This window comes from Bombina bombina, chromosome 1 (genome assembly GCF_027579735.1).
Source record: "Bombina bombina isolate aBomBom1 chromosome 1, aBomBom1.pri, whole genome shotgun sequence".
Lineage (NCBI taxonomy): Eukaryota > Metazoa > Chordata > Amphibia > Anura > Bombinatoridae > Bombina > Bombina bombina.
This window is the reverse complement of record NC_069499.1, coordinates 1179163120-1179189184: the sequence shown is the minus strand read 5'-3', so window position 1 is coordinate 1179189184 and position 26065 is coordinate 1179163120. Positions and strand designations below refer to the sequence as shown.

General features: G+C 40.6%; 1 protein-coding gene across 1 annotated transcript in view; it reads right to left on the bottom strand.

Annotated features, from left to right (window-relative positions):
- TANC2 (tetratricopeptide repeat, ankyrin repeat and coiled-coil containing 2) overlaps positions 1 to 25767 on the bottom strand; it is a 785323-nt gene extending 759556 nt beyond the window's left edge. The window contains exon 1 of the mRNA XM_053699768.1: positions 25715 to 25767. The gene's annotated coding sequence lies outside the window, so the exon portion shown is untranslated. The remainder of the gene's footprint in view (positions 1 to 25714) is intronic.
- Positions 25768 to 26065: the final 298 nt, after the last annotated feature.

Below are 26065 nucleotides of genomic sequence, written 5' to 3'. Positions count from 1 at the left end.
GCATGCTGGAAATAGGGAGACGAACAAGATAGCTGTAATGTTAAATAGCTGTAATTTTTAACCTGGAAAAATTGTTTATTTCAGAAGCATTGGACTTTTTTTTTTTCCTGATAACATTTTAAGAGGCTCATAATGCTATAAACATTTCCTATGCGAGGATTTTGGCAACATTGTTTACTGTATTGTCATTTCGTGAATTACCATGATGTGTTCTATGTATATTTTATATTACTTTGTATTCTGCATTGTATTTGGGGTTTTTTACACAAATAAAGGCTATTTAAAACAGAAAACAAAATGGAAGTAGTGTCAATTCTGGCATATTAGCTAAGACATCCCTGATTCTGATGTCAAATCCTCCTGATACAATGCCCATTCTTTTATCTTAAACTGGTGATGGATACATTTTTAAGCTTGTAAAATGTCTACATCCTCAACCTGTTATCAAATTTGAGATGGATAGGAAAAAACAAATCTGAATATATGAGGCATGCATTGATCAATTCCAGTGTTCTTGAGTCTCATCATCCATAAGTGGAATCAATCGTGGCTCAGAAATCCCTTGTACATCAGTTTTCTCAAGCAGTGACACATATTTAGCAGAGGCATAAGTCTTTTTGAACCTCCTTTGAATTGACCTTTCATCTTTTACGTTTGTATGGTGTCTCCATTTGAACCTTTTACGTGAATAATCCTTTGGAATCTCACATTGACGTTTTTCTTCTGACCACTACCTCATCTCGACAGATTGTAGAATCATACCCTCCAGTTCTCCATGTCTTTTGTTCCATTAGGGCAAAGTAGTTCTACAGCCAGTACCTAAACTCTGAAGGTGGCATCCAAGTTTTATACAACTTATCACATCTATTTTCCATTATTTTGTCCGTATAAAGAACTACATGGAAACCAGCCTTACACTTTAATTATAGTTTGCTCTACTTGTATCTGACCATACGATACATATACTGTCAGAGCAAAAGGAAGTCTTCTGTGTACTATGTAGCAATACACATAGAATATTCAATAAGTCACATTTGCTTGAAAAAGGATTTAGGATCCGTTTAGGATCCACTTTCTGTGTGCCCTTTGCATATTTACTGAAAGGGACTTAAAACCCAAAATTTTTCTTTCATGATTCAGATAGAGCATATCATTTTGAATAACTTACTTGTCTATATGTGCACGATTGGCTATACAATAATTGTTATGGTTCTTTTTGTATCCTTTGTTAAAAATTATAACTAGGTATAACTCAGAAGCTGCCGATTGGTGGCTGTGCATATATATGTCTCTTGCCATTGACTTTCAGCTAGATCCCAGTAGTGCATTACTGCTTCTTCAACAAAGGATACAAAGAGAATAAAGCATAATAGAAGTAATTTGGAAAGTTGTTTAAAATGGCATGTTTTGTCTGAATTATGAAATAAAAATGTTGTGTTTAATGTCCCTTTAATAGCATTTCTGCAATAAAGTGTAATCATTATATATTAATGCTATAGGCACATAGTGGTACAAACTTGGCAGCACATGGTTTGGAGTTCACTAGTATAAATCATGCATGTTGAAAGTAAACCAACTTCTTCTTTATAGAAATGTAAAGTATCCTTTCCGTATATGCGTTCTGAATTAATCATAACATATAAGCATAAGAATATCCCATGCTATCATCATGAAACACTTAGATAACAGCATAGTCCAAATAAATAATTGGGTTTGTTTATGTATGCAGCACACACCATATGTATTTTATAGAAGGGATAGAAAGGTCAAAATTGAAATGTTCAACGGTGCAATTAAAGTTTAAATAGATTTTTTTTTTTTGGAAATATACTTCCATTAGGTTTGACCTTTCTATCACTTTAATATAACCTTACAAATCATTAGTATATCAGATATATGCTATATGACCCATTTACATTGTAACAAACTATAGATGTATTATCTACCTAAGCACTTTCACTACACTGTCTCAATAGGTAACAATATATAATGCATAAGCAGCAAACTAGGCAATATAGCATGCTATTAACATTCTAAATCAATTATGAGTTTAAAGGGAGACTAAACACATTCACCTAGATTACGAGTTATGCACGCTATAGGAAAATTTAAGGAACGCAAGAAAAGTTGTGTTTTTTTTTAACCCCTTATAGCGCAGCCATTACAAGTTTTTAAAACCCGGCTTGTGCGTGCAGTATGAGGTTTTTAAGCTCCATACCGCACACAAAACAAGCGCTGTTTTGATGTGCTCATGCACGCTTTCCTCATAGATATCAATGGGGAGAAGGTGTCTGAAAAAGTCTAACACCTGTGATCGCGGAATGAAAAGCTCCGTAAATCAGCCCCATTGAAGTTTATGGGAAAAAGAAAAGTTATGTTTAAACTTAACACCCTAACATAAACCTAGAGTCTAAAACCCCTAATCTACCGCCCCCAACATCACTGGCACCTACATAATATTATTAACCCCAATATCGCTGCCACCTAAATAAAACTATTAACCCTTCATCTGCCGCTTCCGATATCGCTGCCACTATACTAAAGTTAATAATCCCTATTACGCCGCACCCCAACATCGCCTCCACTATATTAAAGTTATTAACCCCTATTCCGCCGCTCCCCGACATCGCCTCAACTAAATAAAGTTATTAACCCCTAAACTTCTGGCCTCCCACATCACTACCACTAAATAAACCTATTAGCCCCTAAACCGCCAGCCCCCCACATCGTAACAACCTAAATGAAACTATATTAACCCCTAAACCTAACCGTAACATAACCCTAAACCTAACGTAACCCTAACACCCCCTAACTTTAACATAATTTAAATAGAGCTAAATTAAAGTTACAATTATTAACTACATAATACCTATTTAAAACTAAATACATTTTTACCTGTAAAATAAAACCTAAGCTAGCTACAATATAACTAATCGTTATATTGTAGCTAGCTTAGGTTTTATTTTTATTTCACAGGTAAGTTTGTATTTATTTTATCTAGGTAGACTAGTTAGTAAAAAGTTATTAACTATTTACTAACTACCTAGTTAAAATAAATACAAACTTACCTGTGAAATAAAACCTAAGCTGCCTTACACTAAAACCTAAAATTACAAAAAAATAAAAAAACCTACCATTACAAAAAAATAACACATTATCCAAAACAATAAAAATTATTACTATTCTAATACCCTTTTAAAAATAAAAAAACACCCCAAAATAAAAAACCCTAATCTATAATAAACTACCAAGGGCCCTTAAAATGTTAAACAGCTCTTTTGCTACAAAATAAAATAAAACATCCCCTAACAGTTACAAACCCCCACCCCCCAAACACCAAGGGCCTTTTGGGGATCCTTAAAAGGTTTTTTTGTAGGGTATTGCCCTACAGTTAACAGCTCTTTTGCTACAAAAAAAACAAACACCCCCTAACAGTATACAAACCCCCACCCCAAAACCCACAAAATGAAAATAAAATAAAACCTAATCTACCAATTGCCCTGAAAAGGGCATTTGTATGGGCATTGCCCTTAAAAAGGCATTTAGATATTTTGCTGCCCAAGCCGTAATCTAAAAATAAAAACCCACCCCAAAAAAATTACACAAAATAAACAAATTATCAAAAATAATAAAAATGATGCCTATTCTAATACCCATTTAAAAAAAAAAAACACCCCAAAATAAAAAACCTAATCTAGAATAAACTACAAATGGCCCTAAGTTAAACAGCTCTTTTACCTGAAAAAAAAAATACAAAGACCCACTAACATTACAAACCCAACCCCCCCAACTCACAAAATAAAAAAAACTATCTAAAAAACCTATGCTAACCATTGCCCTGAAAAGGGCATTTGGATGGGCATTGCCCTTAAAAGGGCATTTAGCTCTTTTACATGCCCAATCCCTAATCTAAAAAAGAAACACCCAAAAAAACCTTAAAAAAAAACTATCACTAAACCCCGATGATCCACTTACAGTTTTTGAAGTCCCGCTTGAACGATCTTCATCCCGGTGGCGAAGTCCTCATCCAAGCGGCTAGAAGTCTTTATCCAGGTGGCCTCTTCAATCTTCATCCAGGCGGCATCTTCTATCTTGATCCCAAGGCGTGTATCGGGTCCATCCTGAAGACATCCGGCGTGAAGCATCCTCTTCATACGGTCGCCGCCGTACACTGAATTTTAAATGCAAGATACGCAATTCAAGATGGCGTCCCTTGCAGCACTCATTCTATTGGCTGATTTAGGATTTTTTAAATGTGTAGTTTAGTTTTATTTAATTGGCAGTTAGTTTAATTTTAGTTTAAAAATTATATTAGTTTAATTTTAGTTTAAACTTAGTTTTTTTTTAATTTGACAGGTAAGTTTTAATTTAATTTAAGATAGGGAAATTGTAATTTTAATATAAAGTTAGGGGGGCATTAAGTTTTAGGGGTTACTAGTTTAAATTAGTTTATTGCGATGTGGGGGGCTTTCGGTTTAGGGGTTAATAGTTTAGTTTAGTATATTTAGTTGTGGGGGGCTTGCGGTTTAGAGGTTAAGTTTAGTTTAGTATATTTCGTTGTGGGGGCTTGCGGTTTAGGGGTTAATAGGTTTATTATAGTGGCAGCGGTGTAGGGCTTAATAACTTTAGTATAGTGGGGGTGGAAGGCAGATTAGGGGTTAATAATATTTAAATAGTGTTTGCGATGTGGGAGGGCGGCGGTTTAGTGGTTAATAGGTAGTTTATGGGTGTTTAGTGTACTTTGTAACAGTTTAGTTATGAGTTTTATGTTACAGCTTTGTAGCCTTAAACTCATAATCACTGCTTTTAGATGGCAGTATGGATCTTGTCGTTTTAGGCTGTAACAACGTTTTTTTAGCCAGAACACAAAACTCGTAATGACAGCGCTATGGGTATCTCATTAAAAAACGTCATTTTTAAGAGTGCGGTACTAATAACTTTATTATAGTGGCGACAGTATCGGTGTGCGGCGGAATAGGGGTTAATAAATTATATTAGTGGCAGCGATATATCGGGAGTGGCAGATTAGGGGTTAATAACTTTAATATAGTATTTGTGATACGGGAAGGCCTCAGTTTAGGGGTTTATAGGTAGTTTATGGGTGTTTAGTGTACTTTGTAACAGTTTAGTTATGAGTTTTATGTTACAGCTTTGTAGCCTAAAACTCATAATCACTGCTTTTAGATGGCGGTACAGATCTTGTTGTTTTAGGCTGTAACAACGTTTTTTTTAGCCAGAACATAAAACTCGTAATGGCAGCGCTATGGGAATCCCATTAAAAACGTCATTTTTAAAGAGTGCGGTACTGACGTTGCGTTGCAGGCTTGAAGGTACACCTATACCAACAAGAATTGTAATGGCTGCATTACTGTTTTAACGCTGAAAATACCATATTTTCAGCAGTAAAAGACGAACGCACAGACTTGTAATCTAGGTGATTGCTATTTATATAAAAGATTTAGTAATGTGCAGTAACATACTTTCATTCTTTATTTTGCCCCCTTTTTATGCAATTAAAGGGATATAAAGTTAAAAATTGGATTGTGCACGGGTGTATTTCAATGTGAAATAGAAGCATTTTTACAATATACTTCCATTAGCAAAAATGCTACTAGTAAAAGGTATTACTGCTTTTCTGCGGCATAAATACATAATGTTGTGAGGGCTTATGCACCAGTATGCAAACACCACACCTCAAAGAGCCAGTGGTGATTTTCATGACACAAATTACTTCTATTTCAAATTGAAATGCATTTATGCACATTTCAATTTTGACTTTCTATTTCTTTAAAGGGACAGTCGAGTCAAAACTAAACTTTCATTATTCAGATAGGACATGTAATTTTAATCAACTTTCCAATTTACTTTTATCATCAAATTAGCTTTTTTCTCTTGGTATTATTAGTTGAAATTAAACCTAGGTAGGCTCATATGTTAATTTCTAAGCCCTTGAGGGCTGCCTCTAATCACATGCTTTTTAAATTGCTTTTCATAAACACAAGACTTCACGTGGGCCATATAGATAACACTGTGTACAGGCACAGGGAGTTATTTAAGATTTAGCACAACACAATGCTAAATTTAAGACACTAGATAATAAACAGTCACAGTCATGTGATCAGGGGGCTGGAAGAAGGTTCTTAGATACAAGGTAATCACAGAGGTAAAAAGTATATTAATATAACTGTTGGTTTTGAAAAACTGGGGAATGGGTAATAAAGGGATTATCTATCTTTAAGAACAATAACAATTCTATTGTAGACTGTCCCTTTAAGTTGTGGATTTTCTAATTATCGGAAGTGAAAAGGTACACGGCTTACTTGGCTTTAACAGATAAGAATAGCAAAACAATGCACTTTATCCATAGCATAGTATAATGACTGTGATTAGACTTGTCACCTGTCGACTCAAGCCTGGATTGGCTCCTCCAAATAATGCAAGTGGTGGGTGGAGCTTGGCGTATTTTTTTTTACCGCAAACAAGATATTAATTACAAGGTGTTTTCTGTCCCTATAAACTCTGCCGGTTGTCAGTCTCAAGAATTAGTCATCTATTAGTATAAATCAAGTAATCTGAGTATGTTACAGACATTCCACATGGGATAGCTACAAAGGAACATAAGCTATGCTTTGTTTTCACATGCAATAGGATTCCCAAAAGTGGAAACTATTTAAAATAGCTGCCTATTATGTGTGTCCTATGAGATATGGGTACAGTAGCATTAGCTAGGCAATATGTTATCCTGTTATGCATATTAAAGTCATTACATAAAAGCATAAACAATGTAAGTAGTGGCACAATATATGAATTCTAACTTGTTTAGTAAAAGACGCTAAAAAAGGGTACTTGCCAAGCACACAAATATTTACTTAAATGTATTATGCATGGTTTTGTTACAATACAATCCTTTATTAGGTAATTGTTTAAAAGATGGGTAGATATTTAAAAATTCATGCTTCAAATAATGTGTCATAGATCAATGCCTGTTATGGCTTGGTATATAACTGAATAATTCACCTTCTTTTATATGAACTGATCATATTCAAGTGGACAAATGTTCAGTTTCATACCAAACCAAAATCAGAATGGTGGAATGAATTATATTACTTATACAGTGGGGCAAAAAAGTATTTAATCAGCCACCAATTGTGCAAGTTCTCCTACTTAAGAAGATGAGAGTGGCCTGTAATTTTCATCATAGGTATACCTCAACTATGAGAGGCAAAATGTGGAAAGAAATCCAGACAATCACATTGTCTGATTTGGAAAGAATTTATTTGCATATTATGGTGGAAAATAGGTATTTGGTCACCTACAAACAAGCAATATTTCTGGCTCTCACAGACCTGTATAGTCTTCTTTAAGAGGCTCCTCTGTCCTCCACTCATTACCTGTATTAATGGCACCTGTTTTAACTTGTTATTAGTATAAAAGACACCTGTCCAGTCACACTCCAAACTCCACTATGGCGAAGACCAAAGAGTTGTCAAAGGACACCAGAAACAAAATTGTAGACCTGCACCAGGCTGGGAAGACTGAATCTGCAATAGGCAAGCAGCTTGGTGTGAAGAAATCAATTGTGGGAGCAATAATTATAAAATGGAAGACACACAAGACCACTGATAATCTCCCTCGATCTGGGGCTTTACGCAAGATCTCACCCCGTGGGGTCAAAATTATCAAAAGAACGGTGAGCAAACATCCCAGAACCACACAGGGGGACATAGTTAATGACCTGCAGAGAGCTGGGACTAACGTAACAAAGGCTACCATCAGTAACACACTACGCCGCCAGGGACTCAGATCCTGCAGTGCCAGGCGTGTCCCCCTGCTTAAGCCAGTACATGTCCGCGCCCGTCTGAAGTAGAGCATTTGGATGATCCAGAAGCGGATTGGGAGAATGTCATATGGTCAGATGAAACCAAAGTAGAACTGTTTGGTAGAAACACAACTCGTCGTGTTTGGAGGAGAGACAATGCTGAGTTGCAACCAAAGAACACCATACCTACTGTGAAGCATGGGGGTGGCAACATCATGCTTTGGGGCTGTTTCTCTGCAAAGGGAACAGGACAACTGATCCGTATACATGAAAGAATGAATATGGGGCCATGTATCGTGAGATTTTGAGTGCAAACCTCCTTCCATCAGAAAGGGCATTGAAGATGAAACATGGTTGGGTCTTTTAGCATGACAATGATCCCAAACACACCGCCCGGGCAATGAAGGAGTGGCTTCATAAGAAGCATTTCAAGGCCCTGGAGTGGCAGAGCCAGTCTCCAGATCTCAACCCCATAGAAAACCATTGGAGGGAGTTGAAAGTCCGTGTTGCCCAGTGACAGCCCCAAAACATCACTGCTCTAGAGGAGATCTGCATGCAGGAATGGGCCAACATACCAGCAACAGTGTGTGACAACCTTGTGAAGACTTACAGAAAACGTTTGACCTCTGTCATTGCCAACAAAGGATATATAACAAAGTATTGAGATGAACTTTAGATATTGACTAAATACTTATTTTCCACCATAATTTGCAAATAAATTCTTTCCAAATCAGACAATGTGATTGTCTGGATTTGTTTCCATATTTTGTCTCTCATAGTTGAGGTATACCTATGATGAAAATTACAGGCCTCTCTCATCTTCTTAAGTGGGAGAACTTGCACAATTGGTGGCTGACTAAATACTTTTTTGCCCCACTGTATGCTCTAAGTTGGACAAGTATTTTCCATACAAACCCACAATACTGCTCCTTTACACACAGCAAGGCCACCATCAGGAGGTTACAGGGATAACTGTAGTCAGGGGCCTAATGGTCTTAAGGGCCTGCCCGGCCCCGACCACCAGAGCTGTGCTGCGGCAGCACTGACTGCCTCAGAAGAGTGCACTGTGTTTTTGTGATGGGAGCAGGAAGGTGAGTAGGTGCCTAGGTCCAGGAGGGAGCATGGGGCAAAGAGTCTGCAGGGAGGGAGGCAAACAGTTTGCTCTCTGCAGCTGTGGGGGTTGCTGGGCCATGACCACCAGACTGCCTACTCGCCCTCTCTCTGACTGAGGGACTGAGGTAAACCGATTGCGCTCCGCAGCTACAGGGGTTGCTGTGCCATGACTGCCAGACAGCCTGTGTGACGATAACTTTTCCTGTTCCTTCTGCCTGTGCAGTCCTTACTCATCCTCTCTCTTTTGCAACCTTCTCTTTTATATTCCTAAATGCATTTCTTTCATCATGCTGTGCTTGGAAACTTACAGGTATGCAATACAATTAGATCCAATCAGTTGGCTTTCAGTTAGACCGCCAAGGTAAGTAGGGACCATGCAGGCAAAGGGAACAGGATGCTCTGCTAGGGGCCCAGGGTGGGTGTGGTAACAAATCCGTGGCCGTGCCCTGACTGGTGCCTCAGTGAGACTGAGACAAAGTGGAGGCAGAGACTGGTAAGCGAATAGTCTGCACATGGGGGTTACTGGGCCCCAACCCAAGCACCTCTGCGTCCTGTACTGCTGCACTGCTGGACCATCACCTCAGTGTCAGAAAGGGTGAGTAGGGGCCAGCTGGGGGGGGGGGGGACTGGAGATCACTAGGAGGATGCAGCAAATGTATGTGAGGTTGCCATTATTGCCAACAGTCCATGATTTCCAGGGACAGTCCCTGGATTTTGTTGTATGTCCCTGGAATTTTGTTCTCCCTAAAAAGGAGGGCTGCAGCTGAGCTGGGGCATGTGTGACACAAGTTAAAGGGGAGAAGCTGCCGGTAAGGCTGTTCATGTAGCAAGTAAACTGATTGATCTGAGTGATTGATTTTTGACAAGCCACGAATCAAAAGAAAAACAGTTCCTTCACACTAGGTAAGGAGCTGTGTTGATTTGTTGTAAAAGAGGGGGGATTACTTGGCTGCTACTGTAGATAATTTTACAGTTTGCATCTTTGCATTATTTAGTCTGACAGTCTTTATATTTTAGCACTCTGTATCGTCTGCAGCTTACTGATTTTAGCATGAGTTTAAACATACACCACTTCCTACACACAGTGCAACAATATGAAAATTGCTGTCAGGCTAAATAATACAAAAATCCATTTGCCCCCAACAGATCACCCAGTCCGGTGCAGTGCATAATCACACAGTAAGATCAGCTGCACTGAGTGTTTACTGTGTCTCTCCTCCTGTTTATAGCAATTTGACACACAGCAGCCTAGGTACTCCCCTGCACCTCTGCCCTCAGAGTGTCATTAGGAGTCCAGGATAACTTAGGAAGCATTGCTGCTGGTTTTTAAGACAGTGGATCTAAGGTAGTTTTGTGTTAATTCAGTTATGTGTGTCTATAAGCACTCAGCTGGGCCCTGTAATAGTGTAATATATAAGGAAGTGATAATATATAAGAGCTTGACAGTTAAAAATACTTGATTAGGAGATGGTTTACCTTTCTTCACTTTACTGCAATAGTGCAAGAATGCATCTATTTTTATGGTCTTTTAGAAGAATTAACTACTGTTAATACTAAAAGTTTTGTAAATATATGTGCACATGTATTATTTGCTAAAATAAGACACTTTAATAAAATTTGACTAATGATGCAGACTGTTTTCCGTTTACTGGTACAAATTCTAGAGTAAAGGAATTCATTTTATTCTTTAACATTTTTAAAAGTCTGTTTTTGCATATTGCTTTACTTAATGTGACATCTCTTCCTATGACATCTCTTACTGTGATATCACTGAATATGAACGAGAGAGAGAGAGAGAGAATTATTATTATTATAGGGGTTCACATATTATATGTCTGCCTAATTTTATAACTGTGTTGTAACAATAAGCATATGCCAATTTTGGGCTAGATTAAAGTGAAGTACTAATTTATCACGTGCCCGCACACTGGCAAATTTGCCCATTTATTGGTTATTGCTACTGCAAGCTCGCCGTAGCAATTAGCGCTCAAAATAACGTGAGGTCCCTTTTAAATAATAAAAGAAAAACTAGCATTTAATAAAAAAAAAAATGCAGTAAGCAGGTTTTGGGGACTAAAGTATAGTATATATTCATATATATTTATATTTGCTGTCCATCGCTGCGTAACTTACCCCTTCACTTTGCTAGTTCTCATGTCTCATGAGAATGAGCACAATGCTTTCATGCAATGTGAAAGCCAGGTTGCGTTCGCATTGTATCTCACTTGTAATACCAGCGCACATTTGCGTGTGCTAGTATTACTAAGTTGAGCGCAAATATTGCTTTTGTGGAAGTGATGTTTTGCGCTCAACTTGTAATCTAGCCCAATGTGTTCCAGAGACTGGTATTATCAATAATATGGGGTAGGTGTAAGAGCATGGTGCTGTAATCTGTATAATAGGCTATGGATAAGTCTAAATTATACTATTACTATCAAATACTTACGACCGCTGCTTCTTAACTTATGTTTCAGGCAGAGAAAGCAGCATCCACTGTTTATTAAATCTCCCCCTCAGAGCGGGAAGAGGAGGTTTCAGAGGACTGCAACGGACTTAGGAGTCAGAGGGGGATTTCTCAGTTGTTAATTTAAGTGATGCAATGGGAATTGTTTTCTTTTTATATTATTTGAGAATGGCCGCACTAAAACTATTTAATAGTGTAATTTTTTTGTTGTAATAGAGGCCAACAGTTCAATGAGAATGCAGCTGCAAACAAACATTTGACAGAACTCCATCTATGCCCTACTACTGCAGATCTGGCATCCATTCTATTCCATTCTGTGAAAGCTGCATTCGTATCTAGTGTAGATTAGCTTGAAATAGAATAACCAGGGATAGGCAAGGTGTCCGTACACGGACACTGGTGTCCATGACTAGCCCTTGCAGTGTCCACCACAACATTAGTATATATTTTCTTTCTAAATGAATAATAGGAATAAAAAAAATATGTAGTGTGAATAAAGTTAGTGGCTTGTCAAGCGACTGCTAGCAATATTGGGTGATAAGTTATGGAATAAATAAAGCCTGAGTGAAATACTGGATGTTTATCTGGCTCTGTATAATAACACCCAGCTCTATACAAAGACACAGTAGTGATACTGGCACATGCTTATAGCCAGACAAGGGCTGGTTATAGGGTCAGTGGTATCTGCATCAGTATAATAACACCCAGCGCTATACAAAGACGCAGTAGTGACACTGGCACATGCTTATAGCCAGACAAGGGCTGGTTATAGGATCAGTGGTATCTGCATCAGTATAAAAACACCCAGCGCTATATGACGACACAGTAGTGACACTGGCACATGGGTATAGCCAGAGGAGGGCTGGGTATAGGATCAGTGGTATCTATCTGCATCAGTATAATAACACCAAGCACAATAAAATGTTTTTTATTTCAAATTGTACATTGGTGTCCTTCACTAAGGTCTGTACTTTGGAAAATGTCTGCCACAGCCTTTGTCTGTGCCTATCCCTGAGAATAACTATGATTACATTATAAGTGTGTACAGAAGGGATAAACTACCTTATCCCTTTTTTATTTGCTAGATTAGTGTAACGTTGTAGTATCAGTATATTGATCCTGGTATTATATGGGAACATGGGAAAATAGTAACCACAAAAAATAAATCCCTCCATCCTTTAAATCCATGCATTTAATGTAAAAACAAAAGCTATATGATAGTTGAATTGTTTTTAAGATTCTTTAATGGGTAAATGAGAGGTAATGTGCTTTCTGTACTTGTGTGGATACAGAATTAAATGGACAGATTACACTGTACTATGTTAACGGGATAAAAAAACAAAACTTTTCTACGTGTCCTGTGTATGTGTGTGTGTGTGAGTGAGTGTTGCTATATGAATGTGTTTCTGTGTGAGAGTGTTTCTGTGTGAAATTGTTTACATCATCCCACCCTGCAGCTCACAGCAGCACACAAAGTTTATTTTATCCCTTTTAGTTCTATAGGTGTTGTGTATAATGAGTTGAGTGTAAGATAATATTTGTGTGTATCACACAAACGCATACATGCAAGTTTTTCCCATTAAGACAGTGTATGCTGTGCTTAGAAATCTGTGTTAAATATGTGACAAGAGAAGAAAAAAAATCTGTTCTCTCCTCCTTTTCTTTGTCCCCTCTCTGTCTCTCTTTACTACGCTACTATCTCCCCTTGCTGGTTTCTCCCCCAATCTACCACTATCCCTCCTCTCCATTTCCACTATCTTTCTCCTCTTCCTCTCCTCTTTCTCCTCTTTCTTCTCTTTCTCCTCTCCCTTTCTCCCCTTTTTCACCTCTCTCTTCTTTATCGCATTACTCATCTATATCTCTCTTATCTTTCTCCTTTCTTTCCCCTCTCCTTTCCTCTTTCTCTCCTCTCTCTATCTCCCCTTTCTCTATTTTCCTCATATCTTTCTCCTCTCTCTCATCTCTCTCCCCTTTCCACTCTCCCATTTTTCTCCTCTCTCTCTCCCTCTCTCCACTCTCCCCTTTCTCTCTCTCTCTCTGCCCTTTCTCCTCTTTTTCTCTTCTCCCTCTCTCCACTCTCCCCTTTCTCTCTCTCTCTCTCTCTCTCTCTCTGCCCTTTCTCCTCTTTTTCTCTTCACTCTCTCCCCCTTTCTCTTCTCTCTCTCCTGTGTGTATGTATGTGTGTTGCATGTATGAGTATGTATGTCAGAGCTATGGAATTATGTGATGCTATACAAAATGATGATGATAATAATTATAATGTGTGTGTATATATGAGTGCGTGCATGCATGTTTATGTATGGACTGTATTAATTCTACTGTTTAATACAATACATATAATAGGTATTAGTGGAGAAAGGTAGCGTGCGGAACAATATATAATAAAGATGATAAGTCGCCATAATTACAATAACTTTTGTCCTGAGATTTATCTATTGGGTGGGTGGTGGAGTCGGCAGAAAATACCCTTGGCTCATCCCTGCAAACTGCCATTTACTCAGGTACTCTAACTGCACAGGTTGTTGTGCATTAAACTTATATATTTTTTTGTGAACTTCAATAGCTCCCATTGTTGTAAGATATTTTGAATGCGTGTCCTCCTGTGTGTGCGTGTCTGTGTGAGTGCTTCTGTGAGTGTTTGTGTATGTGTGTTACTACCTTTACAACAACTATTTGACTTCACTCAAGAAGAAATAGGGCCCACATTTTAGTCACGTGGCCAATAACAGCAAAAGTCAAAATGTGGTTTAGTAAGGGGCCCCAAAATTTTTAGTGGAGGCCCTGACACAAACAAATCTACATATAGCTAATTTACAAAGAAATATAGGTCCACAGCCATGGTATTATATGGACACAATGCTCCTCTATATAAATAGATATTCACACTTATGGTCCTTTACACACATATAAATGTGTTTTCATAAACCTTTATTTTACACAAATGTGTACAGACATAAAAACCAAATCCCATTTCCACACACAGATATATTTACCTATTCTGCAAACATGCAGAACCAGAGGCTTCCTCTGTGCATATGTATAGAACTACGCAAGCTTACATGCAGACTATGCTCCTACACACAGATTTAGATAGGAACAACCCTGCTTATAGACCCACAATCTGCCCCTTTACCAAAATACACAAACACACACACATTGTTCTGCTTAAATAAACATACAGCAACCACATTGGGATTTTACAGACACTCGGTTCCACAACCATGCTCTGTTATACAATGACACATCCCTCCTAAAATACACAAATGCACAGCCAATCCACTATATATGGACATAAAAGCAATTATAATTATAAAGACCTACACTCTAGCTCCTATATATACATAAACAAATATACAATACACCATGTTCCTGTTTCACACACACACACATGAAAACCTTTGTTCCTATGAATCAGGGACATTTCTAGGGGTGGGCAGACCGGGTAGTGGCCCGGGGCGCAATAGGGAGCAGTGGGGAGCACTTTAAAATTGTGTTAACGTGGCAGTGCTTGCTTGATAAACTACTGGTATAGCAACGTTTAAAATACACAGATCACAAGCATATACATTAAATATATATATATATATATATATATATATATATATATATATATATATAAAATGAAGCTATTAATTGGCTGCATTGGATGTCAATCATGCTAATGGAGCAACAAGATCACAAAGGGGGCGTGTTAAGACCAGATAACTAAAACTGAAAGTAAAAAGGAGAGGAATCACCCTGAGGAAAGCAGTCTCCTATCTCACTGATCAGTGTTACTAAAGAGGTGATGTTTTATGCATATGACAAATTATTCATAGACTTTACATAATGACATGTACATATTTTTTCGTTTTTCTGAGCTAATTAAAAAAGGTGCTTTATAAAAAATGGGTTTCCACATACTAAGGAACAGGTTTTCTGTTAAGGACTGTTGAATTAATATTTTTTTGTTTTAATTATGCCCTTTTTTTGTATTATTTATTTACTTATTGTTTACAAATGCTTAATAGTGATGGGTGTGTGTATGTGTCATTTACTCCATAAGGACAACGGCAATTTTTCACAAACTTACCTGTGAGTACTTGTGTCTGCTATTACTGCCTGAGTGTGTGTGTGTGCATACCTTTCTATCCTTGCCTGTGTGTGCATGTATTTGCCTATTACTGCTTGTGTGTGTATGCCTATCTATCCTTACCTGTGTTTGCATGTATCTGCCTATTACTGCCTGTGTGTGTATGCCTATCTATCCCTGCCTGTGTGTGCATGTATCTGCCTATTACTGCCTGTGTGTGTGTATGCCTATCTATCCCTGCCGGTGTGTGCATGTATCTGCCTATTACTGCCTGTGTGTGTGTATGCCTATCTATCCCTGCCTGTGTTTGCATGTATCTGCCTATTACTGCCTGTGTGTGTATGCCTATCTATCCCTGCCGGTGTGTGCATGTATCTGCCTATTACTGCCTGTGTGTGTATGCCTATCTATCCCTGCCGGTGTGTGCATGTATCTTCCTATTACTGCCTGTGTGTGTATGCCTATCTATCCCTGCCTGTGTGTGCATGTATCTGCCTATTACTGCCTGTGTGTGTGTGTGCCTATCTATCCCTGCCTGTGTGTGCATGTATCTGCCTATTCCTGCCTGTGTGTGTGTTTATGCCTATCTATCCCTGCCTGTGTGTGCATGTATCTGCTATTACTGCCTGTGTGTGTATGCCTATCGATCCCTGCCTCTGTTTGCATGTATCTGCCTATTACTGCCTGTGTGTGTGTGTGTGCCTATCTATCCCTGACTATGTGTTCATGTATCTGCATATTACTGCCTGCCTGTGTGTGCATGTATCTGCATATTACTGCCTGTGTGTTGTGTGCATGTATCTGCCTATTACTGCCTGTGTGTGTGTGTGTATGCCTATATATCCCTGCCTGTGTGTGCATGTATCTGCCTATTGCTGCCTGTGTGTTTATGCCTATCTATCCCTGCCTGTATGTGCATGTATCTGCCTATTACTGCCTGTGTGTGTATGCCTATCTATCCCTGCCTGTGTGTGCATGTATCTGCCTATTACTGCCTGTGTGTGTGTATGCCTATCTATTCCTGCCTGTGTGTGTGTATGCCTATCTATCCCTGCATGTGTGTGCATGTATATGCCTTTTACTGCCTGTGTGTGTGTATGCCTATCTATCCCCACCTGTGTGTGCATGTATCTGCCGATTACTGCCTGTGTGTGCATGTAACTGCCTATTACTGCCTGTGTGTTTGTATGCCTATCTATCCCTGCCTGTGTGTGCGCATGTATCTGCCTATTGCTGCCTGTGTGTGTATGCCTATCTATCCCTGCCTGTGTGTGCATGTATCTGCCTTCTACTGCCTGTGCATGTATCTGCCTATTACTGCCTGTGTATGTGTATGCCTATCTATCCCTGCCTGTGTGTGCATGCATCTGCCTATTACTGCCTGTGTGTGTGTGTGCCTATCTATCCCTGCCTATGTGTTCATGTATCTGCATATTACTGCCTGCCTGTGTGTGCATGTATCTATTATTGTCTGTGTGTGCATGTCTCTGTCTATTACTGCATGTGTGCGAATGTCTCTGTCTATTACTGCCTGTGTGTGCATGTCTCTGTCTGTTACTGCCTGTGGGTGCATGTATCTGTCTATTATTGCTTGTGTGTGCATATCTCTGTCTTTTACTGCCTGTGAGTGCATGTCTCTGTCTATTACTGCCTGTGAGTGCATGTCTCTGTCTATTACTACCCGTGTGTGCATGTATCTGCCTATTATTGTCTGTGTGTGCATGTCTCTGTCTAATACTACCTGAGTGTGCATGTATCTGCCTATTATTGCCTGTGTGTGCATGTCTCTGTCTATTACTGCCTGTGTGTGCACGTCTCTGTCTATTACTGCCTGTGTGTGAATGTCTCTGTCTTTTACTGTCTGCAAGTGCATGTCTCTGTCTATTGCTGCCTGTAAATGCATGTCTCTGTCTATTACTGCCTGTGAGTGCATGTCTTTGTCTGTTACTGCCTGTGTGTGCATGTATCTGCCTATTACTGCCTATGTGTGTATGCCTATCTATCCCTGCCTCTGTGTGCATGTATCTGCCTATTACTACCTCTGTGTGTGTGCCTATCTATTCCTGCCTGTGTTTGCATGTATCTGCATATTACTGCCTGTGTATTGTGTGCATGTATCTGCCTATTACTGCCTGTGTGTGTGCCTATTTATCCATACCTGTGTGTGCATGTATCTGCCTATTACTGCCTGTGTGTGTGTGTATGCCTATCTATCCCTGCCTGTATGTGCATGTATCTGCCTATTACTGCCTGTGTGTGCATGTCTCTGTCTATTACTGCCTGTGTGTGCATGTCTCTGCCTATTACTGCCTGTGTGTTTATGCCTATCTATACCTGCCTGTGTGTGCATGTATCTGCCTACTACTGCCTGTGCATGTTTCTGCCTAATACTGCCTGTGTGTTTATGCCTATCTATCCCTGCCTGTGTGTGCATGTATCTGCCTATTACTGCCTGTGTGTGTGTGCCTATCTATCCCTACCTGTGTGTACATGTATCTGCCTATTACTGCCTGTGCATGTTTCTGCCTATTACTGCCTGTGTGTGTATGCCTATCTATCCCTGCTTGTGTGTGCATGTATCTGCCTATTACTGCATGTGTGTGTATGCCTATCTATCCCTGCTGGTGTGTGCATGTATCTGCCTATTACTGCCTGTGTGTGTATGCCTATCTATCCCTGCCGGTGTGTGCATGTATCTGCCTACTACTGCCTGTGCATGTATCTGCCTATTACTGCCTGTGTGTGTGTGTATGCCTATCTATCCCTGCCTGTGTGTGTGTGTATGCCTATCTATCCCTGCCTGTGTGTGCATGTATCTGCCTATTACTGCCTGTGTGTGTGCCTATCTATCCCTACCTGTGTGTGCATGTATCTGCCTATTACTGCCTGTGCATGTTTCTGTCTATTACTGCCTGTGTGTGTATGCCTATCTATTCCTGCCTGTGTGTGCATGTATCTGCCTACTACTGCCTGTGCATGTATCTGCCTATTACTGCCTGTGTGTGTGTATGCCTATCTATCCCTGCCTGTGTGTGCATGTATCTGCCTATTACTGCCTGTATGTGTGTATGCCTATCTATCCCTGCCTGTGTGTGCATGTATCTGCCTATTCCTGCCTGTGTGTGCATGTATCTGCCTATTACTGACTGTGTGTGTGTGTGCCTATCTATCCCTGCCTGTGTGTGCATGTATCTGCATATTACTGCCTGTGTGTTGTGTGCGCATGTATCTGCCTATTACTGCCTGTGTGTGTGTATGCCTATCTATCCCTGCCTGTGTGTGCATGTATTTGCCTTTTACTGCCTGTGTGTGCATGTATCTGCCTATTACTGCCTGTGTGTGTGTATGCCTATCTATCCCTGCATGTGTGTGCATGTATCTGCCTATTACTGCCTGTGTGTGTGTGTATGCCTATCTATCCCTGCCTGTATGTGCATGTATCTGCCTATTACTGCCTGTGTGTGCATGTCTCTGTCTATTACTGCCTGTGTGTGCATGTCTCTGCCTATTACTGCCTGTGTGTTTATGCCTATCTATACCTGCCTGTGTGTGCATGTATCTGCCTACTACTGCCTGTGCATGTTTCTGCCTAATACTGCCTGTGTGTTTATGCCTATCTATCCCTGCCTGTGTGTGCATGTATCTGCCTATTACTGCCTGTGTGTGTGTGCCTATCTATCCCTACCTGTGTGTACATGTATCTGCCTATTACTGCCTGTGCATGTTTCTGCCTATTACTGCCTGTGTGTGTATGCCTATCTATCCCTGCTTGTGTGTGCATGTATCTGCCTATTACTGCATGTGTGTGTATGCCTATCTATCCCTGCTGGTGTGTGCATGTATCTGCCTATTACTGCCTGTGTGTGTATGCCTATCTATCCCTGCCGGTGTGTGCATGTATCTGCCTACTACTGCCTGTGCATGTATCTGCCTATTACTGCCTGTGTGTGTGTGTATGCCTATCTATCCCTGCCTGTGTGTGTGTGTATGCCTATCTATCCCTGCCTGTGTGTGCATGTATCTGCCTATTACTGCCTGTGTGTGTGCCTATCTATCCCTACCTGTGTGTGCATGTATCTGCCTATTACTGCCTGTGCATGTTTCTGTCTATTACTGCCTGTGTGTGTATGCCTATCTATTCCTGCCTGTGTGTGCATGTATCTGCCTACTACTGCCTGTGCATGTATCTGCCTATTACTGCCTGTGTGTGTGTATGCCTATCTATCCCTGCCTGTGTGTGCATGTATCTGCCTATTACTGCCTGTATGTGTGTATGCCTATCTATCCCTGCCTGTGTGTGCATGTATCTGCCTATTACTGCCTGTGTGTGTGTGTTTATGCCTATCTATCCCTGCCTGTGTGTGCATGTATCTGCCTATTACTGCCTGTGTGTGTGTTTATGCCTATCTATCCCTGCCTTTGTGTGCATGTATCTGCTATTACTGCCTCTGTGTATATGCCTATCTATCCCTGCCCTCTGCATGTATCTGCCTATTACTGACTGTGTGTGTGTGTGCCTATCTATCCCTGCCTGTGTGTGCATGTATCTGCATATTACTGCCTGTGTGTTGTGTGCGCATGTATCTGCCTATTACTGCCTGTGTGTGTGTATGCCTATCTATCCCTGCCTGTGTGTGCATGTATTTGCCTTTTACTGCCTGTGTGTGCATGTATCTGCCTATTACTGCCTGTGTGTGTGTATGCCTATCTATCCCTGCATGTGTGTGCATGTATCTGCCTATTACTGCCTGTGTGTGTGTATGCCTATCTATCCCCACCTGTGTGTGCATGTATCTGCCTATTACTGCCTGTGTGTGTGTATGCCTATCTATCCCTACCTGTGTGTGCATGTAACTGCCTATTACTGCCTGTGTGCTTGTATGCCTATCTATCCCTGCCTGTGTGTGCATGTAGCTGCCTATTACTGCCTGTGTGTGCGCATGTATCTGCCTATTACTGCCTGTGTGTGTATCCCTATCTTACCTGCCTGTGTGTGCATGTATCTGCCTATTACTGCCTGTGTGTGTATGCCTATCTATCCCTGCCTGTGTGTGCATGTCTCTGTCTATTACTGCCTGTGTGTGCACGTCTCTGTCTATTACTGCCTGTGTGTGAATGTCTCTGTCTTTTACTGTCTGCAAGTGCATGTCTCTGTCTATTGCTGCCTGTAAATGCATGTCTCTGTCTATTACTGCCTGTGAGTGCATGTCTTTGTCTGTTACTGCCTGTGTGTGCATGTATCTGCCTATTACTGCCTATGTGTGTATGCCTATCTATCCCTGCCTCTGTGTGCATGTATCTGCCTATTACTACCTCTGTGTGTGTGCCTATCTATTCCTGCCTGTGTGTGCATGTATCTGCATATTACTGCCTGTGTATTGTGTGCATGTATCTGCCTATTACTGCCTGTGTGTGTGCCTATTTATCCATACCTGTGTGTGCATGTATCTGCCTATTACTGCCTGTGTGTGTGTGTATGCCTATCTATCCCTGCCTGTATGTGCATGTATCTGCCTATTACTGCCTGTGTGTGCATGTCTCTGTCTATTACTGCCTGTGTGTGCATGTCTCTGCCTATTACTGCCTGTGTGTTTATGCCTATCTATCCCTGCCTGTGTGTGCATGTATCTGCCTACTACTGCCTGTGCATGTTTCTGCCTAATACTGCCTGTGTGTTTATGCCTATCTATCCCTGCGTGTGTGTGCATGTATCTGCCTATTACTGCCTGTGTGTGTGTGCCTATCTATCCCTACCTGTGTGTACATGTATCTGCCTATTACTGCCTGTGCATGTTTCTGCCTATTACTGCCTGTGTGTGTATGCCTATCTATCCCTGCTTGTGTGTGCATGTATCTGCCTATTACTGCATGTGTGTGTGTATGCCTATCTATCCCTGCCTGTGTGTGCATGTATCTGCCTACTACTGCCTGTGCATGTATCTGCCTATTACTGCCTGTGTGTGTGTGTATGCCTATCTATCCCTGCCTGTGTGTGTGTGTATGCCTATCTATCCCTGCCTGTGTGTGCATGTATCTGCCTATTACTGCATGTGTGTGTGTATGCCTATTTATCCCTGCCTGTGTGTGCATGTATCTGCCTATTACTGCCTGTGTGTGTATGCCTATCTATCCCTGCCTGTGTGTGCATGTCTCTGTCTATTACTGCCTGTGTGTGCATGTATCTGCCTATTACTGCCTGTGTGTTTATGCCTATCTATCCCTGCCTGTGTGTGCATGTATCTGCCTACTACTGCCTGTGCATGTTTCTGCCTAATACTGCCTGTGTGTGTATGCCTATCTATCCCTGCCTGTGTGTGCATGTTTCTGACTGATACTGCCTGTGTGTGTATGCCTATCTATCCCTGCCTGTGTGTGCATGTATCTGCCTATTACTGCCTGTGTGTGTGTGTGCCTATCTATCCCTACCTGTGTGTGCATGTATCTGCCTATTACTGCCTGTGCATGTTTCTGTCTATTACTGCCTGTGTGTGTATGCCTATCTATTCCTGCCTGTGTGTGCATGTATCTGCCTACTACTGCCTGTGCATGTATCTGCCTATTACTGCCTGTGTGTGTGTATGCCTATCTATCCCTGCCTGTGTGTGCATGTATCTGCCTATTACTGCCTGTATGTGTGTATGCCTATCTATCCCTGCCTGTGTGTGCATGTATCTGCCTGTTATTGCCTGTGTGTGTGTGTGTGTGTGTGTGTGTGTATGCCTATCTATCCCTGCCTGTGTGTGCATGTATCTGCCTATTACTGCCTGTGTGTGTGTTTATGCCTATCTATCCCTGCCTGTGTGTGCATGTATCTGCCTATTACTGCCTGTGTGTGTGTTTATGCCTATCTATCCCTGCCTGTGTGTGCATGTATCTGCTATTACTGCCTCTGTGTATATGCCTATCTATCCCTGCCCTCTGCATGTATCTGCCTATTACTGCCTGTGTGTGTGTGTGCCTATCTATCCCTGCCTGTGTGTGCATGTATCTGCATATTACTGCCTGTGTGTTGTGTGCGCATGTATCTGCCTATTACTGCCTGTGTGTGTGTATGCCTATCTATCACTGCCTGTGTGTGCATGTATTTGCCTTTTACTGCCTGTGTGTGCATGTATCTGCCTATTACTGCCTGTGTGTGTGTATGCCTATCTATTCCTGCCTGTGTGTGTGTATGCCTATCTATCCCTGCATGTGTGTGCATGTATCTGCCTATTACTGCCTGTGTGTGTGTATGCCTATCTATCCCCACCTGTGTGTGCATGTATCTGCCTATTACTGCCTGTGTGTGTGTATGCCTATCTATCCCTACCTGTGTGTGCATGTAACTGCCTATTACTGCCTGTGTGCTTGTATGCCTATCTATCCCTGCCTGTGTGTGCATGTAGCTGCCTATTACTGCCTGTGTGTGCGCATGTATCTGCCTATTACTGCCTGTGTGTGTATCCCTATCTTACCTGCCTGTGTGTGCATGTATCTGCCTATTACTGCCTGTGTGTGTATGCCTATCTATCCCTGCCTGTGTGTGCATGTATCTGACTATTACTGCCTGTGTGTGCATGTCTCTGTCTATTACTGCCTGTGTGTGAATGTATATGTCTATTACTGCCTGTGTGTGCACATCTCTGTCTGTTACTGCCTGTGTGTGCATGTATCTGCCTATTATTGCCTGTGTATGCATGTTTTTGTCTATTACTGCCTGTGTGTTCATGTATCTGCCTATAACTGCCTGTGTGTGTGTGTGTGTGTGTGTATGCCTATCTATCCCTGCTTGTGTGTGCATATATCTGCCTATTACTGCCTGTGTGTATGCCTATCTATCCCTGCCTGTGTGTGCATGTATCTGCCTATTACTGTCTGTGTGTGCATGTATCTGCCTATTATTGTCTGAGTGTGCATGTCTCTGTCTATTACTGCTTGTGTGTGAATGTCTCTGTCTATTGCTGCCTGTGTGTGCACATCTCTGTCTATTACTGCCTGTGTGTGAATGTCTGTCTATTACTGCCTGTTTGTGCATGTCTCTGTCTGTTACTGCCTGTGGGTGCATGTATCTCCCTATTATTGTCTGTGTGTGCATGTCTCTGTCTATTACTGCCTGTGTGTGCATGTATCTGCCTATTTCTGCCTGTGTGTGTGTATGTCTATCTATCTATCCCTGCCTGTGTGTGCATGTATCTGCCTATTACTGCCTGTGTGTGCATGTATCTGCCTATTATTGTCTGAGTGTGCATGTCTCTGTCTATCAATGCCTGTGTGTGAATGTCTCTGTCTATTACTACCTGTGTGTGCATGTCTCTGTCTGTTACTGCATGTGGGTGCATGTATCTGCCTATGTGTGCATGTCTCTGTCTATTACTGCCTGTGAGTGCATGTCTCTGTCTATTACTACCTGTGTGTACATGTCTCTGTCTATTACTACCTTTGTATGAATGTATCTGCCTATTATTGTCTGTGTGCATGTCTCTGTCTATTACTGCCTGTGTGTGCATGTCTCTGTCTGTTACTACCTGTGTGTGCATGTCTCTATTACTGCCTGTGAGTGCATGTATCTGTCTAATACTACCTGAGTGTGCATGTATCTGCCTATTATTGCCTGTGTGTGCATGTCTCTGTCTATTACTGCCTGTAAATGCATGTCTCTGTCTATTACTGCCTGTGAGTGCATGTCTCTGTCTATTACTGCCTGTGTGTGCACGTCTCTGTCTATTACTGCCTGTGTGTAAATGTCTCTGTCTATTGCTGTCTGTGAGTGCATGTCTTTAACTATTATTTTCTGTGAGTGCATGTCTCTGTCTATTACTGCCTGTAAATGCATGTCTCTGTCTATTACTGCCTGTGAGTGCATGTCTCTGTCTATTACTGCCTGTGTGTGCACGTCTCTGTCTATTACTGCCTGTGTGTAAATGTCTCTGTCTATTGCTGTCTGTGAGTGCATGTCTTTAACTATTACTTTCTGTGAGTGCATGTCTCTGTCTATTACTGCCTGTAAATGCATGTCTCTGTCTATTGCTGCCTGTGAGTGCATGTCTTTGTCTGTTACTTCCCGTGTGGGCATGTCTCTGTCTACTGCCTGTGTGTGAATGTCTCTGTCTATTACTGTCTGTTAGTGGATGTCTAACTATTACTGTCTGTGAGTGCATGTCTCTGTCTATTACTGTCTGTGAGTGCATGCCTCAGTCTATTACTGTTTGTGAGTGCATATCTCTGTCTATTACTGTCCGTGAGTGCATGTCGCTGTCTATTACTGTCCGTGAGTGCATGTCGCTGTCTATTACTGCCTGTGTGTATAGTATATTTGAAAAATAAACTGCTATTACAGTTCTTTATCAAATTATTTATGTGCACATATCCCATATACTTTAATAGTGAATTTTGTAAAAAAAAATTGTGATAGCTTTTCTAAATAATTGTAATAGACCCCTAAATATGTTACACATACACCTTGTGACATATTGCAATATTTTAGAAAATCTTACCTGATGACTTTTCTGCAAAGTTCAACTTTAAAGTCTATTGGACGTTTGGAAACACATTTTGGATAAGAATTTAAAGGGATTGATATGCATTAAACAAATAAATATGCATAGCTATAAGAAAAGTATAAATATAATGGCAATTAGTAAAAGATCTAGAGATATTCTTAGATAATATCAATATATTTGGAAAAAACATTGTCATAGAAAAAATGACATATTTAAAGGGATAGGAAAGTCAAAATTAAACTTTCATAATTCAGGATACACCATAGAATTTTAAGACAATTCTATTATTCTTGTTCTCTTGGTATACATTGTTGAAAAGCATATGTACATATCCTTAGCAGCAGCAATGCACTACTAGGAGCTAACTTGTGGTTTGCAGCAACACACATTTGTTTCTTGTCATTTGCTCACCAGATGTGTTCAGCTAGGTCCCAGTAGTACACTGCTGCTTTGGAGCTGACCTCTAAATGACAGAGTGACATGCAAGGTCTAGGAGGGGGACTTTAGAATCTGATTGGAATTTTGCCCTGGGAGCCAGATTCTCTAGAAACGGCCCTGCTATGAATACACACAAGGACATATACACATATCCATAACTAGATACACCATCCCTTGAAAAATACAACCTGCTTCATGCACATACATTACACCCCCTCTTTTATATACATACTCAAATATTTACTCTGTTTATTCACATTGTAAGAGCAGAAGAAAATATAAGAGCGGAACAACAAATTAAAAACAATTATACAATTTTTAATACTCACTGCAATGCAGCACTCATTACCCGATTTATACCTCAGAGGTCTCCTGCTCTCACTAAAAGCAACCTGGCCAAATACCTAAAACTTTCAAAACATGTATAGAGAATGCAATGCTGCCAGTCTAGTTCTACAAGTTGAAAGAAAAAGTGGACATAGACTTGCAATATAACAGACAGCAGCAGTGATGTGCGGTGACTTCAGAGGCTGGTGAGGCAGTGTCTAGGAATCGGATACGCCTTCATTCTTTAGATATCCTTTGTTGAAGAAATAGCAATTGCACATGGGCGAGCCAATATCTATATGCAGCCACCATTCAGTATCTACTGAGCATATTTAGATATGATTTTCAACAAA